A 16,932-nucleotide genomic window follows, 5' to 3' on the forward strand; every position below is an offset into this window, starting at 1 on the left:
TTCTGCCTGAGAAATATATCTCAAACTCCTCTGCCACTCTTCTCCTCCACTGCCTCCTCCTCATAGAAACCACCAGAGCCCGCCTGGATGGCCGCACCAGCCCTCTGCAGGGGCTCCCACCCCACCTCTGCTTCTCACTCCGGGCTCCAACATACAGCAGCTGGAGTGGCCAGGAAGGACAAGTAAGAGATGGGAAACAACCAAGCTGAATTCTGCAGTGTCCCCAGCTTGCCACCTTGAGAGAGTTTCCAGACTGAGACAAAGAAGGGGACCCAGGCAGAACCCAGTGGACCCCGTGAGTGGAGACCAAGGCAGGACGGAATCCTGAAGGAGAGAGAGCCTCAGTCCGTGTGTGTGGCCAGCTGGGATCACTACAATACCTTGATCTCTAACAATCTCTATCCTTCCACTCCAGCTGGCCGCCAGAACATTCGAGCAACTTTCATGGCCACCAGGCCCTCCCATTTGCCTATTCATTTCTCTTCCCTTCATATGCAGCATCTTTTGCTTTATTCCAGCCAGGTTTTTTAGAGTCTCCCTACATATCATGGGCTTATTCCCATCCATGAAACTCTGTGCTTTGCATTCCACTCTCCTTTCTCCACTGTGTCAGTGCGTGTATCCATGTCATCATGTCAGGTCTGAATCAGCCTCTTTGTGCTAACTCCACCGAGGGTGGTTGCTGCTTTTTCTCCCAGCAGAGCTTCCACTGCCAAATGAAAGGAGGCTTAAGAGTTCTCATGCAAAGAGCTTCTGCAGGCTTCTCCACCATGGTCAGTTTCTTACTGTTTTTATGGCCCTCCATGGGAGAGTGTATGGTCATTATCTCAGCCACCTTTTGGCTTCACTTTCTTGTCGGGTCTGGGGGTGCCTGGCCACAGCAGGTATTATCTTATCACCTCAGTCCACCATACATATGCTTATCACTTCCAAGGGTCAGCAATTTCTCTTTCTTTCTTTCTTTCTTTCTTTCTTTCTTTCTTTCTTTCTTTCTTTCTTTCTTTCTTTCTTTCCTTCTTTCTTTTAAATGTAATGAAAGCTAACCATTTAGTAGAAATGAGCCTTCCCTTTTCATAGCTTCCTGGTCAGCAGTTTCACTGTGACCTGAGTCACTTGTCATAAATGACACCATTTTGAGACATTTAGGATCATAAAACATTTTTTTTTTTTTTTTTTTTTTTTTTTTTTTTTTTTTTGAGACAGAGTCTCGCTTTGTTGCCCAGGCTAGAATGAGTGCCATGGCATCAGCCTAGCTCACAGCAACCTCAAACTCCTGGGCTCAAGCGATCCTTCTGCCTCAGCCTCCCAAGTGGCTGGGACTACAGGCATGCGCCACCATGCCTGGCTAATTTTTTCTATATATATTATTTGGCCAATTAATTTCTTTCTATTTATAGTAGAGACGGGGTCTCACTCTTGCTCAGGCTGGTTTCGAACTCCTGACCTCGAGCAATCCGCCCGCCTCGGCCTCCCAGAGAGCTAGGATTACAGGCGTGAGCCACCGCGCCCGGCCCATAAAACATTATTAATTATCACATGTCCACTTTAAAAAGACAACTCTCCATTTAGAAATAGACTACTTCACTGAACAAGCACAAAGTACATGATTACCACATACAAGGCACTATGCACGTGCTACATAGAATGCATAGTCAGGTCAGATGCAATCTCCCTATCTGGAAGTCCAGTAGGTTAGACCGGGCTTTCTAAAAATGATCTATAGTACAAGATAGAAAATAAGAGGTGGTCAGTGTCCTGAGAGAGGTATCGATTCAGTGCTAGAGAAGGAAGCAAAGTGAATGATGACTAATACAACGTGGAAAGCTCCACTTGGACTGGCCCCTGAAGGATGGTTAGGATTTGAATGAACATGGGAAAGGACTGCTCCCCATCCGGACCAGTGGATTGAGAAATGGGGACTGGGAGCCACCTATATCTTAATGACTCAGGGATGTTTTTATAAAGTGCTAATCTGTTTTGTATAACTCTCCAGATGAGTTCCATGCTCACTAAATTTAGAGAATCATCCCAGTAGATGAGGAGCTCTGAAAAAAAAAAAAAAAAGACCAAGTCTTCTTCTCTTCTGACAACAGCTTCTAGCAATTAATATTCAGTGAAAAGACTGAATAGAGGGAAGTGGGATTATCAATGAAGGGGACTGTTTTAAACAGGCAGAGCAGGAGAAGCAAAATGTATGGAATATGCATTGGGACATGTAGTTGTGACTCACTAAGAGGTTCTGTCATGACTTTAGATGGCTAAAATCCTACCCTATTTTCTGAAAATCAAGCCTTTGAGTATGGCAAGAGAGTAAGCTTGTGTTTTGAAAAGGATGTTGGCTTCTACAGCTTGGTCATCTGGGTTACTTTATATCCCATCCATAGATGACAAAGAATGAACTGTGTGGCCGAGTAGCCATTTCGCTGTTAAGCATGTCCACTGGGATGTTATGTACCCTATGAAGAGATTAATGATGTCATATTGGGCACCAGGTGTGACGGGTCCAACCTCTGAGATGGGATTACGCTTATGTGTGAAAAAATTTCTTGGATAAAGAAATAGCTTTTAGGTCTTTAAAAGCTTATGGTTTTTTGGTCAGTGTTTCAATTTCTTTAGTTTTTAAACAAACTTAAGGATTTTGAAAGAGGGCTCTGATTGAAAGCTTCTTTCCTGTTTGTCCCAAAAAGCCAATATTTTATTCCATTTGCTGTGTCCCAGTTTAGAGAAACAGTCTGAAATAGTTGCTCCAGTCCTTCTTAGGGCTGGGACTGGAAGTTCTTTCTAAGTTCCATGGAAAGGCACAGGCCAAGGAAAATGGAAACAGGGCTTCTGAGTCTCAGCTTGGAGACCTGGGCAAGTACTTGAACATCTCTGGCCACAATTTCCTCATCGTGAGGTGGGAAATATAGGGTTGTTCCAACTCCTCCAAAATGTTAATGATTGTTTTCCTATTAGGCTTATCATACCTGGACATGTCAGACTATTAACCTATATAATGAAAGGGTTTTAGAGCTTACTTTTGCTTTTAATACGTTTTTTTGCAGTGACACAGATAACAAGGGGTTTATTTTGACTTCATCTTTTATTTGGTGTTATCGTTCATTTGTTCTGGTAGAGATGAAGTGAGTTGATGTGTACAAAGCCAGAGTCTGGTGGTCAGTAGCCTCTGACTGTGGGTCTGGGTCCGAACTCAGGTCCCTCTGTGACAGAGCACAGGCTTCTCACAGCTCTAGGCCTAAGTATCAGCACCTATGAAATGAAAGGTTTGGGGCTAGATAATTTCCAAGGCCTTTTCCAGCACAAAAACTCTAACATGAAAAACCTGTAAACACTGAGTGCAAAACAAACACATAGATAATGTGAAAGTTGGAAATTCAGATATATTTTAGATATATGTATATAATCACTTACAGCTGATTAATTTTTAATATATTGGATTAGCTCAAAGGTGGTAGATCTTTGTTATATGTTCACGATGGTATTCCCAGTGCATAATAAACATTCAGTTTGAATTAAGTCCCTGTAGATGAAATTAAAGAATAAAACAGCCCAAGTACCCATCAATCCAAGAATGGATTAATAAAATGTGGTATATGTATACCATGGAGTACTATTCAGCTCTAAGAAACAATGGTGATATAGCACATCTTATATTTTCCTGGTTAGAGCTGGAACCCATACTATTAAGTGAAGTTTCCCAAGAATAGAAAAACAAGCACCACATATACTCACCAGCAAATTGGTATTAACTGAACAGCACCTAAGTGGTCACATAGGTACTACAGTAATAGGGTATTGGGCAGGGGGGAGGGGGGAGGGGGTGGGTATACACATATATAATGAGTGAGATGTGCACCATCTGGGGGATAGTCATGCTGGAGACTCAGACTTGTGGGGGGAGGGGGGAAATGGGCATTTATTGAAACCTTAAAATCTGTACCCCCATAATATGCTGAAATAAGAAAAAACTTCTACAGCTAAAAAAAAAAAAGAATAAAAATAAATTTGAAAAACATTCAGTAAATGTTTGTTGAATCAATGAATATTCATGGGCAACTGAAACATAACTAAAAGACAGAGGAACTATTCTTTTGCCCATCAGTTCTTACCTACCTTTAAAAAGAGACTTTATTTTATAGTAATAACAGTAGCCATAGGTGGCATCTATCGAGTGCTTTCTATATTTTGGACCCTGATAGGATTATCTCATTTCTGAGATTCAGAAAATAGTTGGGACCTTAGGAAAATTTCTTGTTTGAGTATCAGTTTCCTCATATGAGAAAAGAGGACAATAATATCTATTTTGTGGCCGGGCCCATGGCTCACGCCTGTAATCCTAGCACTCTGGGAGGCTGAAGCGGGAGGATTGCTTGAGCTCAGGAGTTCAGTACCAGCCTGAGCAAGAGCAAGACCCTGTCTCTACTAAAAATGGAAAAATTAGCCAGGCATGGTGGCATGTGCCTGGAGTCCCAGCTAGTCAGCTACTTGGGAGGCTGAAGCAGGAGGATCATTTGAGCTCAGGAGTTTGAGGTTGCTGTGAGCTAGGCTGATGCCACAGGACTCTACTCAGGGAAACAGAGTAAGACTTTGTCTAAAAAAATACAAATAAAATAAATAATGTTTATTTTTCAATATTTGGGATGAGCCATTAGAGCTAATGTTTTAAAATGCCTCACACATTGCCTGTCCCTTAACAGAAGCTCAATAAATTATAGCTATTTTTATCATAATTAATTAATTTATTATTTTTTATTTTGTTTTTTAGGTAAAACAGAAGACCAATTGAAAAAAGGTAAAATAATTGTCAATTTATTTTATATGAAATAACAATTTGGTTGGGTAGGGAAGAGCCTAAAGTCTCATGGGATATCTTTAAAGAAAGAGTTTTACTTTTAAGACCAAACAAGTACAAAAATAGTAGAGATTCTGAAGAGAACTTCTTTAAGGCATAGATTAAAATGTTTATAATTCACATGTAAATTGTTACTAAGTATGGTATGCTCAAGATATTTGAACATAATTTATTCTCTAAAGTAATTTAAACATTAACTTTATGAATATTGTTTATTCTACAATTTGATTAATAATGGTGAAAAGGTAAACTTTTGCTAAGCTTTTGTCAAAATTGTCACAAATTCCAAATAAGTACATTAAGATTGGTGAAGTTTCACAGTATGGTTTTATTCCTATGTGTATTATCTGTTGATATTATACTCTTTGAAGATTGGCAGAATTTTACTTTTCTCCTTACTTCTTGTAAATAGCTAACAGTTTTCATTAAAGTTTTTGACTCCTATAAATAACTTACACTACATTTTTTGTTCATGGTCAAGATCCAATAATTCTTTCCACTTCAGTTATTTATATCTTTCATAAAGACTATATTTTGAACTTAGATTTTCTTTACTTTGAGTGTACTTTTTCTTTCTTTCTTTTTTGAGACAGAGTCTCACTTTGTTGTCCAGGCTAGAGTGAGTGCCGTGGCGTCAGCCTAGCTCACAACAACCTCAAACTCCTGGCCTCAAGCAATCCTCCTGCCTCAGCCTCCTGAGTAGTAGCTGGGACTACAGGCATGCACCACCATGCCCGGCTAATTTTTTCTATATATATTAGTTGGCCAGTTAATTTCTTTCTATTTATAGTAGAGACGGGGTCTCGCTCTTGCTCAGGCTGGTTTCGAACTCCTGACCTCGAGCAATCTGCCCGCCTCGGCCTCCCAGAGTACTAGGATTACAGGTGTGAGCCACCTCGACCAGCAGAGTATACTTTCTTAGCACATAAGAATATCAATATTCTAAAAGATTTACGTAAAAATAAAGATCACCACAAGTGCAGATAATTTATCAAATAAGATCTTTTCTTTTCATAGACTTTTTGCTGAATTTGAAAAGTGTTCATTGTTGATTGTTCCTGTGCTATATTGAATTCTCACATCGCCCATTAAGTTTATTTGCTTTATGACTTTTAAACTGTGGTTTTCCAATCACACACAATAAAAATATAGTCAGCCCTCCACATTCATGGGTTCCTCATCTGTGGATTCAACCAACTGCAGATGGAAAATATTCAAAAAAAAATAAATAGAAGGTTATGTCTGTCCTGAACATGTACAGGCTTTTTCTCATCATTCCCTAAACAATACAGTTCAACAATTATTTACATAGCATTTACACTGTATAAGGAATTATAAGTGATATAGAGATTATTTGAAGTATACAGGAAGATGTGCATATCTTATATGCAAATACAAAACCATTTTATATAAGGGATTTGAGCATCCATGGATTTTGGTATCCCAGAGGGTCCTGGAACCAATCCCGGATGGATACTGAGGAATGACTGTATTTAGTATTCCATATAATGGAAGCTGAAGTCCCACAACTTTTCTAAGCCCCCAACAGCTAAGAATAAGACTCTATGAAGATTATCATTGATTGTGTACAAAACAAGTACATCTCAAATTGAATATGAGTTTCTAGTAACTGCATTTTTATATACTGTCTAGCAGAAGGAAAAACTTGAGACTCAAAAGAAACGATGTACACGTCATAACTAAACCTACTATGCTGCAGGAATATAGAAATGTGGATAACTGTGAAAGATCTCTAACTTTCTATTTCATAGCTCCTATGGAGAAAATACGGCTAATAAGATCTTTATAAAACATTAGATTCCCAGGGTTTTGGTCCCAGTACGACTCACAGCTAGCTCTGCAGCCTCAAAAGTCAGCTGAGGCTAAAAGTCGGTCAATAATCCTGGTGCAGGAGGAGTAGCTGCTGGGGAACTGGCTGCCCCAGCGTGTTGGCGACAGACTGGGGACCCTGCGCGACCCCACCCTCTTACTCTCATCGGATGACCTCATCTCGGCTCCGACAGGAGACAGAAGTTATCAGGCTGGAATCTCGGCGAGTTCCTGCACTCCACCCTCCTCTTATCCCTCGCAGCTCCTGGCCTCACTACTTCCCCTTATTTTCACGGGAAGAGGCATGTGTCTGCCACTCAAGGCCTCCCCTCTGCCGCTGTGCTCCACCCGCACCTCTCCCTAATCTCACGCTCCACCCGCATCTATTATCATCCCACTCCGCCTCTCCCTGTGGATTCTTCTTTCCCTTCCTGCAGTCTGATCTGTCTGGCGGAGCCACGCTCCTCAAGACACTCCGCACTTGCAGGGTGCACGTGCAGACCTCCGGTCCCCCCTTCAAACGCGGCCCGCGTGTCTCCTGCCGCGCGGTGGCGCTAACCCTGCTCTCTCGAGGTCATTCCGGGCAGTCGCACCGCCACACCCAGGGGGCACTTTGCACTCCTTCCTTGACTCATTTAACGTCTCTTCCGTTGATCACTCAACTTACTGGACCTCTCCCCTCTCCCCCACACCCCCACAGGGGTCCTCACGTTTCTCTGACTCTTCCGCGAACTCTGTGACTATTTATTCTTGGTTTTCATTACTGGCTGGTCTTCATCTGCCTGGCTTCAAAATAATGATACTCCGAAGGATTCTTGCCATCAGTTCTGCCTCCAAGACCTTCATAACTGTCCGTTTCTGATTACCTGTGTTTCCTGCCAGGACTTTTCTGAGCTCCAGGACACAAACATCAAACTGCTGACTAGGTGTTTTAAAACCTTTCCCTTTCCTCTAGTTTTTCAGATGTACTGGCATGAAGTTCATAGCACTCACGTTTTTTTAAAAAAAATCTCATTTCTGTCTGTATTTATATTTCTTCTTGTTCCTGATATTATTTGAGTCATCTGTTAGAAGGTGGCCATTTCAAAGACACACACGGTTGGCCTTGCTCATCTCTATATAGTATTTTTATTTTGTTTTGTTTCTCTATTTTATTTCTGCTCTCACTTTTATTATTTTCTTCTTTTTTTATTTTACTGTGTTTTCCTAGTTTTTTGAGATGAATGCTAATAACTCATCTAGAATTTTCTTACTTTTTTTGTTGATGGAGTGAAGGATTGTGGTAGGCATTTGTTATTGTTTTGGGATGTCTACCCTCTAGGTCCCCCTACTATGTTTAGGTGATTTCCCACCGCATGAGTCTTAATAGGAGACAGAGGCTTCCTGCCACTAGAGGAGCAAAAAAATCTATATATTTTGCTTTTTCCACTTACCAAGGTATGAATTTTAAGTTGTCAATTATTACTTCTCAACAAATTTAGCTTCTGACATATATTGTTGCTGACGGAAGTCTGATATCATTCAGACCTTCCAGTGGGACGAGAGGTGGAGATGGAAGACAGTGATATTGATGATCTTGCCCCTGTGTAGGCCTAAGCTAATGTGTGTGTCTTAGATTTTTTTTTAAAAGTTTAAAAAGTAAAAAAATAATAATAATTTTAAAAATAGAAAAAACTTATAGAATAAGGATAAAAAGAAAGAAAATATTTTTGTACAGCTATACCATGTGTTTGAGTTTTATGCTAAGTGTTATTACAAAAGAGTCAAAAAGTAAAAAACAATTAAAAGGTTTATAAAGTTAAAAAGTTATAGTAAGCTAAGGTTCATTTATTATTAAAGAAAGAGAACATTTTAAAATAAATGTAGCATAGCCTAAGTGTACAGTGTTTGTAAAGTGTACAGTAATGCACAGTAATGACTGAGGCCTTCACATTCACTCACTGTTCACTCACTCACTCATGGAGCGCCACTCCCAGTCCCACAAGCTCCATTTGTGGCAAGTGCCCTATGTAGGTATACCATTTTTTATCTTCCATATCATAGTTTTGCTGTTAACTCCTCTATATTTAGATTTGTTCAGACATACAAATAGGTATAGGCAATTGCCTATAGTAAACTGCAGTACAGGTTTGGAGCATAGGAGAAATAGATTATACCATGTATGTTAGGTGTGTAGTAGACTATACCATCTAGGTTTGTGTAAATCCACTCTATGTTGTTCACAGAAGGATGAAAGATGCATTTCCCAGAAGGTATCCCTGTTGTTAAACTGCACATATCTGCATTTTGGCCTTATGGTGGGTGGAGTGGTTTTCTGCCCTTTGGCTTTGGGCTTGTCTAGAGTACTTGCTTTGGCCATTGTGATATTGTGAAATATGTAGCTGGTCTTCATCCTGTTTCCTGGCATACAACTCCCCAAATCCTTGGAATCTCCGGAGTGATAAGAGTGCCTTTTGTATGCTAATGAGAGGACTGGTGGTGGTGGCAGGTCACCTGAAAGACCAAGACAGGCTTACAGGGTTGGGACTTCCAGCCCCACCCCCCCAACCTCTGAGAAGAAAAGCTGAAGGTCAAATTGATTACCAATGGCCAATAGTTTAATGAATCATGCCTAGGTAATGAAGCTTCCATAAAAACCCCAAAGACTGGGTTGGGGGGTTTAGCTGAGCTGGAGGGTAGTGCACCTCAAGGGCATGGGGGTTCCAGGCTCCTTCCACATATCTTGCCCTGTGGATCTTCCTTCTGGCTGTTCATCTGTGTCCTTTCTAATATTGTGGATAATGAACTGGTAAATGTAAGTAAAGTATTTCCCTGAGTTCTGCAAACTGCTCTAGCAAATTAATGAAACCTGAGGAAGGGGTCTTGGGAGCCACAATTTATAGCACAGGCCACAACCAAAGGGCTTGTGATTGGCATCTGAAGTGAATGACAGTCTTCAACCCGTGAGGTCTGATGCTGTCTCCAGGTAGATGTGTCATAACTGAATTGAATTAGAGGGCACCCAGCTGGTATCTGCTGGAGAACCGGTTTTTTGTGCGTGGGAAAGTACCCCACACGTCTGGTGTCAGAAGTGTTGAGTGACTGTGTGAGAGTAGAGAGTAGGGAAAGCAGTTTGGTTTTCTTCTCGAGGCCATATTTGCAGTGACTTGAAATATGCCTGTGCTGTTGGGTTTGCCCTCCTGCTCTCTGACCTGTCATGAGAAGAACATGAACCAGATGACTGCTGTCCCCCACGCCTGGGTCCCCAAATGAGAAATGTGAAGTAGACCACATGTCTTAGGTGGCATTTGGTCCCAGGGGAATGAGACACACATGGGCCAGGATTGACACCACCCTGGAGCCTGGAGTGCAGCCCAGCCCAGTCCAGCCACGTGACAGCCCGCCAGCACCCCCATGCACTGGAGAATAAGTGGCTATGCTTTAAGCTACTGAGCTTTGTTACACAGCATTGTTGTGGCAATACTCGACTAATAATACCTTATACTTAGTTTTGTTCATGTATTGAGATTTTTGGTTTGCCGGCTTATTTTGAATGTGAGAGTGTTTGTTTGTTTCCTGTTTCTTCTTCTCTGTGCTTATTCACCTGTTTAGTAAATCTCAGAAGCCTCCGTGCAGGCCTCCTGGGCCCTACAGCTGGAGCCACGTCCCACACTGATTCTTCACATCTTATCCGGGGCTAATATTGGGACTGGTCACATCTGGTCCTTGAGCCAGAGGGTAGCTTGGCCCAGGTACTGGTTGTGAGCCATATTTCATCTTCCTCTCTCTCGGGGAGGAGCTCACATGAGGTGGAGCTCTCAGGTGGTAGGTGGTGGAAGCTTTTCTCAGTTTCCATGCCCGCAGGAGTGAGAGCCAGCCCCTGCATTCCGGGAGTGAGCCCAGTCCCTTTTCCTTACTTGCCTAGGGTTCTTTTAGTCCTCATCACCTCACAGGGCACCAGCCACCTTCCACCTGCTCCCAGAGCCGAGCCCAGCAGGCCACAGCTTCAGTTCTGCTTGTCACCTTATCCTTCTCTTCTGTACAATGTCCTGTTCACCTTGCTCTGAGATAGCAATGTCTTTTTTCTTTCCCAATTTTTCTGTGTTTATCTTCCCCATCCTGTTGTGTGGGGGATGGGGGGAAGAGGCACTCCAACCCGTGAACTCACAATGCTGTCCTGACCAGAATTCCCCTGGACACTTCTGGCTGTATGTTCGCCAAACACTAGCACTTCATATACTCAAAACAAAACTGAGGTTCCAGTCATCTACTTCCCATAAAACCACTACTTTCTGGATTCCCCATTCTGGTTAATATTATCATCATCTACCCATTTACTAATGTCAGAGTCCTCATTCATTCTTTTTTCTCACCTTCCATAGGAATCTGCTTCCAGTCTGACCACAACTCCTCCCCACGCTGCTCTCCATCCCACCTGCGACGTAAGTTCACTAACACGCTCATCTCATTCTATTACTCCACAGCCTGAGAATTTTCAGTCAGATGGGGGATCAAGTCCACACCCTTTAGCACAGCATAGAGGGAAGGACAGGCATGGCTGGGCCCTGAGTCCCTCTCAGCCTCGGCTCCAGCTACTCTGCCCTTGGCTTTAATGAAACTAATCTATTGACAGTTTCTGACTCTGTCCATCTGTTTCTGGCTCCATGCATCTTTTCATGCTCTTTGCTGTAACTGCAATTCCTTTTCCTAGACGACCACTCCCACCTGCTGCAGCCTGCACTCCCACCTGCCCATGGCTTATCTGGCAAATTTTCAAGACTCAAAAACTACCTACTCCAACTGTAATCCTAGCACTCTGGGAGGCTGAGGCAAGAGGATCATTTGAGGTCAGGATTTTGAAACCAGCCTGAGCAAGACTGAAATGCTGTCTCTACTAAAAAAAAAAAAAAAAAAATTAGCTGGGCAACTAAAAATAGAAAAAGAAAAATTAGCAGGGTGTGGTGGTGTATGCCTATAGTCCTAGCTACTCGGGAAGCTGAGGCAGGAGGATCTCTTGAGCCCAGGAGTTTGAAGTCACTGTGAGCTAGGCTGATGCCACAGCACTCTAGCTCAGAAAACAGAGCAAGACTGAGAAAGAAAAAGAAAGAAAGAAAGAAAGAAAGAGAGAAAGAGAGAAAGAGAGAAAGAGGGAGGGAGGGAGGGAGGGAGGGAGGGAGGGAGGGAAGGAAAGGAAAGGAAAGGAAAGGAAAGGAAAGGAAAGGAAAGGAAAGGAAAGGAAAGGAAAGGAAAGGAAAGGAAAGGAAAGGAAAGGAAAGGAAAGGAAAGGAAAGGAAAGGAAAGGAAAGGAAAGGAAAGGGGAAAGGAAAGGAAAGGAAAGGGGAAAGGAAAGGAGAAAGGAAAGGAAAGGAAAGAGGAAAGGAAAGGAAAGAGGAAAGGAAAGGAGAAAGGAAAGGAAAGGGAAGGGAAAGGGAAGGGAAGGGAAAGGGAAAGGAAAGGAGGAAAAAGAACTACCTACTTCATCCCCAACCCCAGTTGACTGATCCCTGGCTTTGTGCCCTCAGGAATCTGATGTTACACCTCGATTATGGAACCTAAGCGGCATGTGTTTTTATACCTTTGTTTTCGAACAAGGCTATAACATATCTTTTTATAGCCTTTTATTTTTCAGTATCTAACACCAAATCTGACACACAGCACATACCCAGTGAATGCTGTTGTAGTGTTAGCCTGGAGGAAACACAGCTGAATCTTTTCCACTAGATCTTCTGTTTTCTCTTTGGTGAATGCAGTTGGACTGGATGACTCTTAAGAATTCTTTTTTTTTTTTTTTTTTTGAGACAGAGTCTCACTTTGTTGCCCAGGCTAGAGTGAGTGCCATGGTGTCAGCCTAGCTCATGGCAACCTCAAACTCCTGGGCTCAAGCAATCTTGCCTCAGCCTCCTGAGTAGCTGGGACTACAGGCATGCGCCACCATGCCCGGCTAATTTTTTCTATATATATTAGTTGGCCAATTAATTTATTTCTATTTATAGTAGAGATGGGGGGTCTCACTCTTGCTCAGGCTGGTTTTGAACTCCTGACCTTGAGCAATTCCCCTGCCTCGGCCTCTCAGAGTGCTAGGATTACAGGCATGAGCCACTGCGCCCGGCCTAAGAGTTCTTTTGGATTCCTCATTCTACCAGTGTTATGCTTCAAATGTATATTCTAGTTATAATTCATGTAAATTGCTATTTATAGATAACATTAGTAAATAAATCTTTGATGTTTCAGGCCTCAAAATATGATGGCAGAAAAATTGATTGTTGCTTTAGTAAATGTTTCCAGTTTACCCTGGTTTTTGGGTTTTTTGTCACTGTTGTTTTAGGCTAAGGATAAAACACAAAAGAAAACCATCAGGTTAAAGATACCTTACTACAAGTTTATATTGTGTGCAATTACGTTTGACATTTTAATGTAGTATTTATTTTTTTGTTTAAAGTACTTGATTATAGTTTTATTCCAATGAAAGTCTTTTATTTGCAGTTGTTTGGATTTTGTGGTGTTGTTGTTTTTAAGGATTAAGGATTTAAAAACCTATTCAATGGAGACCTTAGCTGATGTAGGTATAATTGAAATATTTTGGAAATCAGAAGATTCATTTCAATCTCTTTGCCTGTTTTGGCTACCCCAGCTTTTTCCGGGTCAAGTTGGAGATTTTGAGCACCTATACATGACACAACATCTAAGCAAACTGAAAGTCACCTCTGGTTACTCATTGCCCAGCAGATTTGCCATTCTGAGAAGGGAATTGTGGCAAGATAGTGTTGGTTCCTGCCCTCAAGGAGCATAGTGGTTCTTTCTTTTGTGTGTGTGTGCATGAGAGAGAGAGAGAGAGAGAGACAGAGAGACAGAGACAGAGACAGAGAGACTGACTCACTCTGTTGCCCAGGCTAGAGTGCTGTGGCATCAGCCTAGCTCACAGCAACCTCAAACTCCTGGGCTCAAGCGATCCTCCCACCTTGGCCTCCCAGAATGCTAGGATTACAGGCATGAGCCATCATGCCCAGCCAAGGATCACAGTGTTTATTGAGGGGAAAGAAACAAATAAGCGAGAAAAATACCATGTGCAAATGCTGATGAGTTAAGAAGCCTTTGGGTGCGAGTAACAGAGCACTCAATTCCAATGCTGTTAACAACAAAGGAACTTTTACATATACCTATGAAATTCAGAGGTAGGGCCAGCTTCAGCCAAGACTTAATCCAGGCAGCTAAAAGCGCATGTGACCAGGACTACCACTTCTTTCTCTTTATTTCTCAGCTCTGGTTCCCTAATGTAGGCTCCTTTGACATCAAAACTCTGTATGATCACAAGATGGCTCCAAGCAACTCCTGAAGTGGTGTCATTCACATAGAGTGGGGAACAAGGAATCTGTATAGCAGCATCCCAACCAAAGACTCAAGATGTATTCCCATTGGGCCGGCCTAGGGTATACCCTACCTGGAAACAATCACTGGGAGCAATGGGAGGGAAAGTGTTGATTGGCTTAGCCCAAGCCATGTGTTTCACCCCAGGGCCAGGGATGGAGATTGTGTAACCAGATTGAAATAGAAAGCTGTTGGGAAGGGAGGGGGGAGATGGGTGCTGGGCAGGCAGTCTACTTGTCATGTTTGCTACAAGTGCTGTGATAGTAGAAACACAAGTAGGATAGTGTAGCAGTTAGGAGCAAGGATGCTGAAGTCACATTGCCTATGTTTGTTTGTTTATTTATTTATTTTTTGAGACAGAGTCTCACTCTGTTGCCCAGGCTACAGTGCCATGGCATCAGCCCAGCTCACAGCAACCTCAAACTCCTGGGCTCAGGTGACCCTCCTGCCTCAGCCTCCTGAGTAGCTGGGACTATAGGCATGTGCCACCATGCTCGGCTAATTTTTTCTATATTTTTAGTTGTCCAGCTAATTTCTTTCTAATTTTTTAGTAGAGACGGGGTCTCACTCTTGCTCAGGCTGGTCTCAAACTGAGCTCAAATGATCCACCCGCATCAGCCTCCCAGAGTGCTGGGATTACAGGTATGAGCCACCATGCCTGGCCACATTGCCTGTGTTTAAATGCCAGGTCTGCCAGTTTACTTTCCTGCTCTGCACTCAGCTGTCTCAGCTAAAAAATAGAGATAATGATGGTAACTTACCCCTCGGATTACTTTGAAGATTAAATGAGATAATGCATGTAAAGAGCCCAAGACCGTGCAAAGCACTCTTAGCAGTTACTATTATATTAAATACTAAAATATTAAATATTATTATATTATGTTAAAGTCACCTAAACAGTCTGGACAAGTCAGGGAAGTCTAGAAGGAAGCGGCATCGATACGAAATCCCAACGGGTGAGGAAAAGTCATCTAAGGAAAAAGGAGGATTTGTTTTTATGAAAGGGTAGGCTGGCCCCACAATTTTCAGCGCTAAACGGAACTTGTACTACCTCAGAAAGTATTTATTTCTCATGTCTCATTTTTCTAAATGAAATGTGTAATGATTTTACCAGATGTATATAATTTCTGGTAACAGAGAACTAGCTTTTGAGAAGGGGAGAGATGTGAAAATGAAGCTCAATGAAAGAAAATTTGGAAATAAAAATGTTTATGCAAATTATTTTGGACTTTTGCTTTCTTTTTAAAGGGTATGTGTATACAACCTCTTTAGATTTTTGAGGGGATCCATCTAGCTATGTTTGGTAGATTTTTAGCAAGAGAAGGTTAAAAACAAGGGAGGGATGATGTAGTTTGGATATTTGTCCCCTCCAAATCTCATGTTGGAATTTGATCCCCAATGTTGGAGGTGAGACCTGGTGGGAAGTGTTTGAGTCATGAGGGTGGATCCGTCACAAGTGAGTTCTTGCTCTATTAATTCCTGCAAATCTGATAGTTAAAAAGAGCTGGGCACTTCCTTCCCCTCTTTCTCGCTTCCTCTCTTACCATGTGACGTGCCTGGTCACCCTTTACCTTTGATCGTGAGCGGAAAGCTTCCTGAGGTCCCTCACCAAAGGCAGATGCTGGTGCCATGCTTCTTGTACAACCTGCAGAACCGTGAGCCAAATAAACTTGTCTTCTTGATAGATTACTCGGCCTCAAGCATTCCTTTATAGCAACACAAACGGCCACAGTTAATGCTTCGTAGGTCATTGAAGCTAGTGAGAGGTTGGCCTCAAAGACACATAAGACACAGCGTGCAGAGTCTACACTTTATACGACCCGAGTCAGGGAAGTGTGAACAACTACAAAACTAATCCATAGAAAGGGAATGAGGCTGGGCGCGGTGGCTCACGCCTGTAATCCTGGCACTCTGGGAGGCTGAGGTAGGCGGATTGCTCAAGGTCAGGAGTTCGAAACCAGCCTGAGCAAGAGTGAGACCCCCGTCTCTACTATAAATAGAAAGAAATTAATTGGCCAACTAATATATATAGAAAAAATTAGCCAGGCATGGTGGTGCATGCCTGTAGTCCCAGCTACTCGGGAGGCTGAGGCAGCAGGATCGCCTGAGCCCAGGAGTTTGAGGTTGCTGTGAGCTAGGCTGATGCCACGGCACTCACTCTAGCCTAGGCAACAAAGCGAGACTCTAGCTCAAAAAAAAAAAAAAAAAAAATGGAAATGAGGCATCTATCTTCAGGGAAAAAGCAAACCCTAACCTACTGATAAAGTAGGTCACTGAAGACAAACTAGCCTTCCCTAAACCCCATTCCTTCCATACTGAGATCCCACCTCAGCTGTGTTTATAGTTACCAGAAAGCAACCAGAACTCATTCAGTAAACCTTCATTCAGTCCCTTCTCTGGACAAGGTCCTTCTCTTTGGAAAATAGAAAGATACATCAAACACACACCCTTCTAGGAACTCACCTAGGAATAATCAGGACAGCTAGCTAACATTTGCTGATCATGTACCATGAGCAAACACTCTGCTGACTGCCTTGCAAGCATAGCTATCACTATCATTGTCCCCATTTTATGGATGAGGAAACTGAGGCTCTGTGAAGTTAATAACTTGCACAAGGTCCTGCAGATCACCAGGGTCAGAACCAGGACTCAAACTCCTACCTGTCTGACCTCGAAATCTGCTTTCCACCCTGGCCGTGTGGTCTGAGCTGCAGGGACTCATCATGGGGTTGGTGGGGAACGTATGTCCATAGACAGTGGTTCTCTAGCTTCTTTGCCAGGCAGAGGAAATGATGAGAAAGCAAGAAGTTCAGTTGGCTGGTGCGAATTCCCAAAATAAATTGTTTTGACCATGTTCTCTCTGTTGCTTTCAAAGGCGGTTGAGATCCCATTTGATTCTTCATGGT

The 16,932-nt window shown here is 42.5% G+C and overlaps 1 long non-coding RNA gene across 1 annotated transcript; it reads right to left on the minus strand.

Annotated features, from left to right (window-relative positions):
* Window positions 1-3,101: 3,101 nt before the first annotated feature.
* LOC142861624 (uncharacterized) lies at window positions 3,102-16,932 on the minus strand. The gene is made up of 4 exons (XR_012912849.1): window positions 16,697-16,932; window positions 15,598-15,732; window positions 14,919-14,997; window positions 3,102-3,249 (listed from the first exon to the last, which is right to left on the minus strand). It is a non-coding gene; the product is annotated as an uncharacterized LOC142861624 (long non-coding RNA).

This window comes from Microcebus murinus, chromosome 17 (assembly GCF_040939455.1).
Source record: "Microcebus murinus isolate Inina chromosome 17, M.murinus_Inina_mat1.0, whole genome shotgun sequence".
Classification (NCBI taxonomy): Eukaryota; Metazoa; Chordata; class Mammalia; order Primates; family Cheirogaleidae; genus Microcebus; species Microcebus murinus.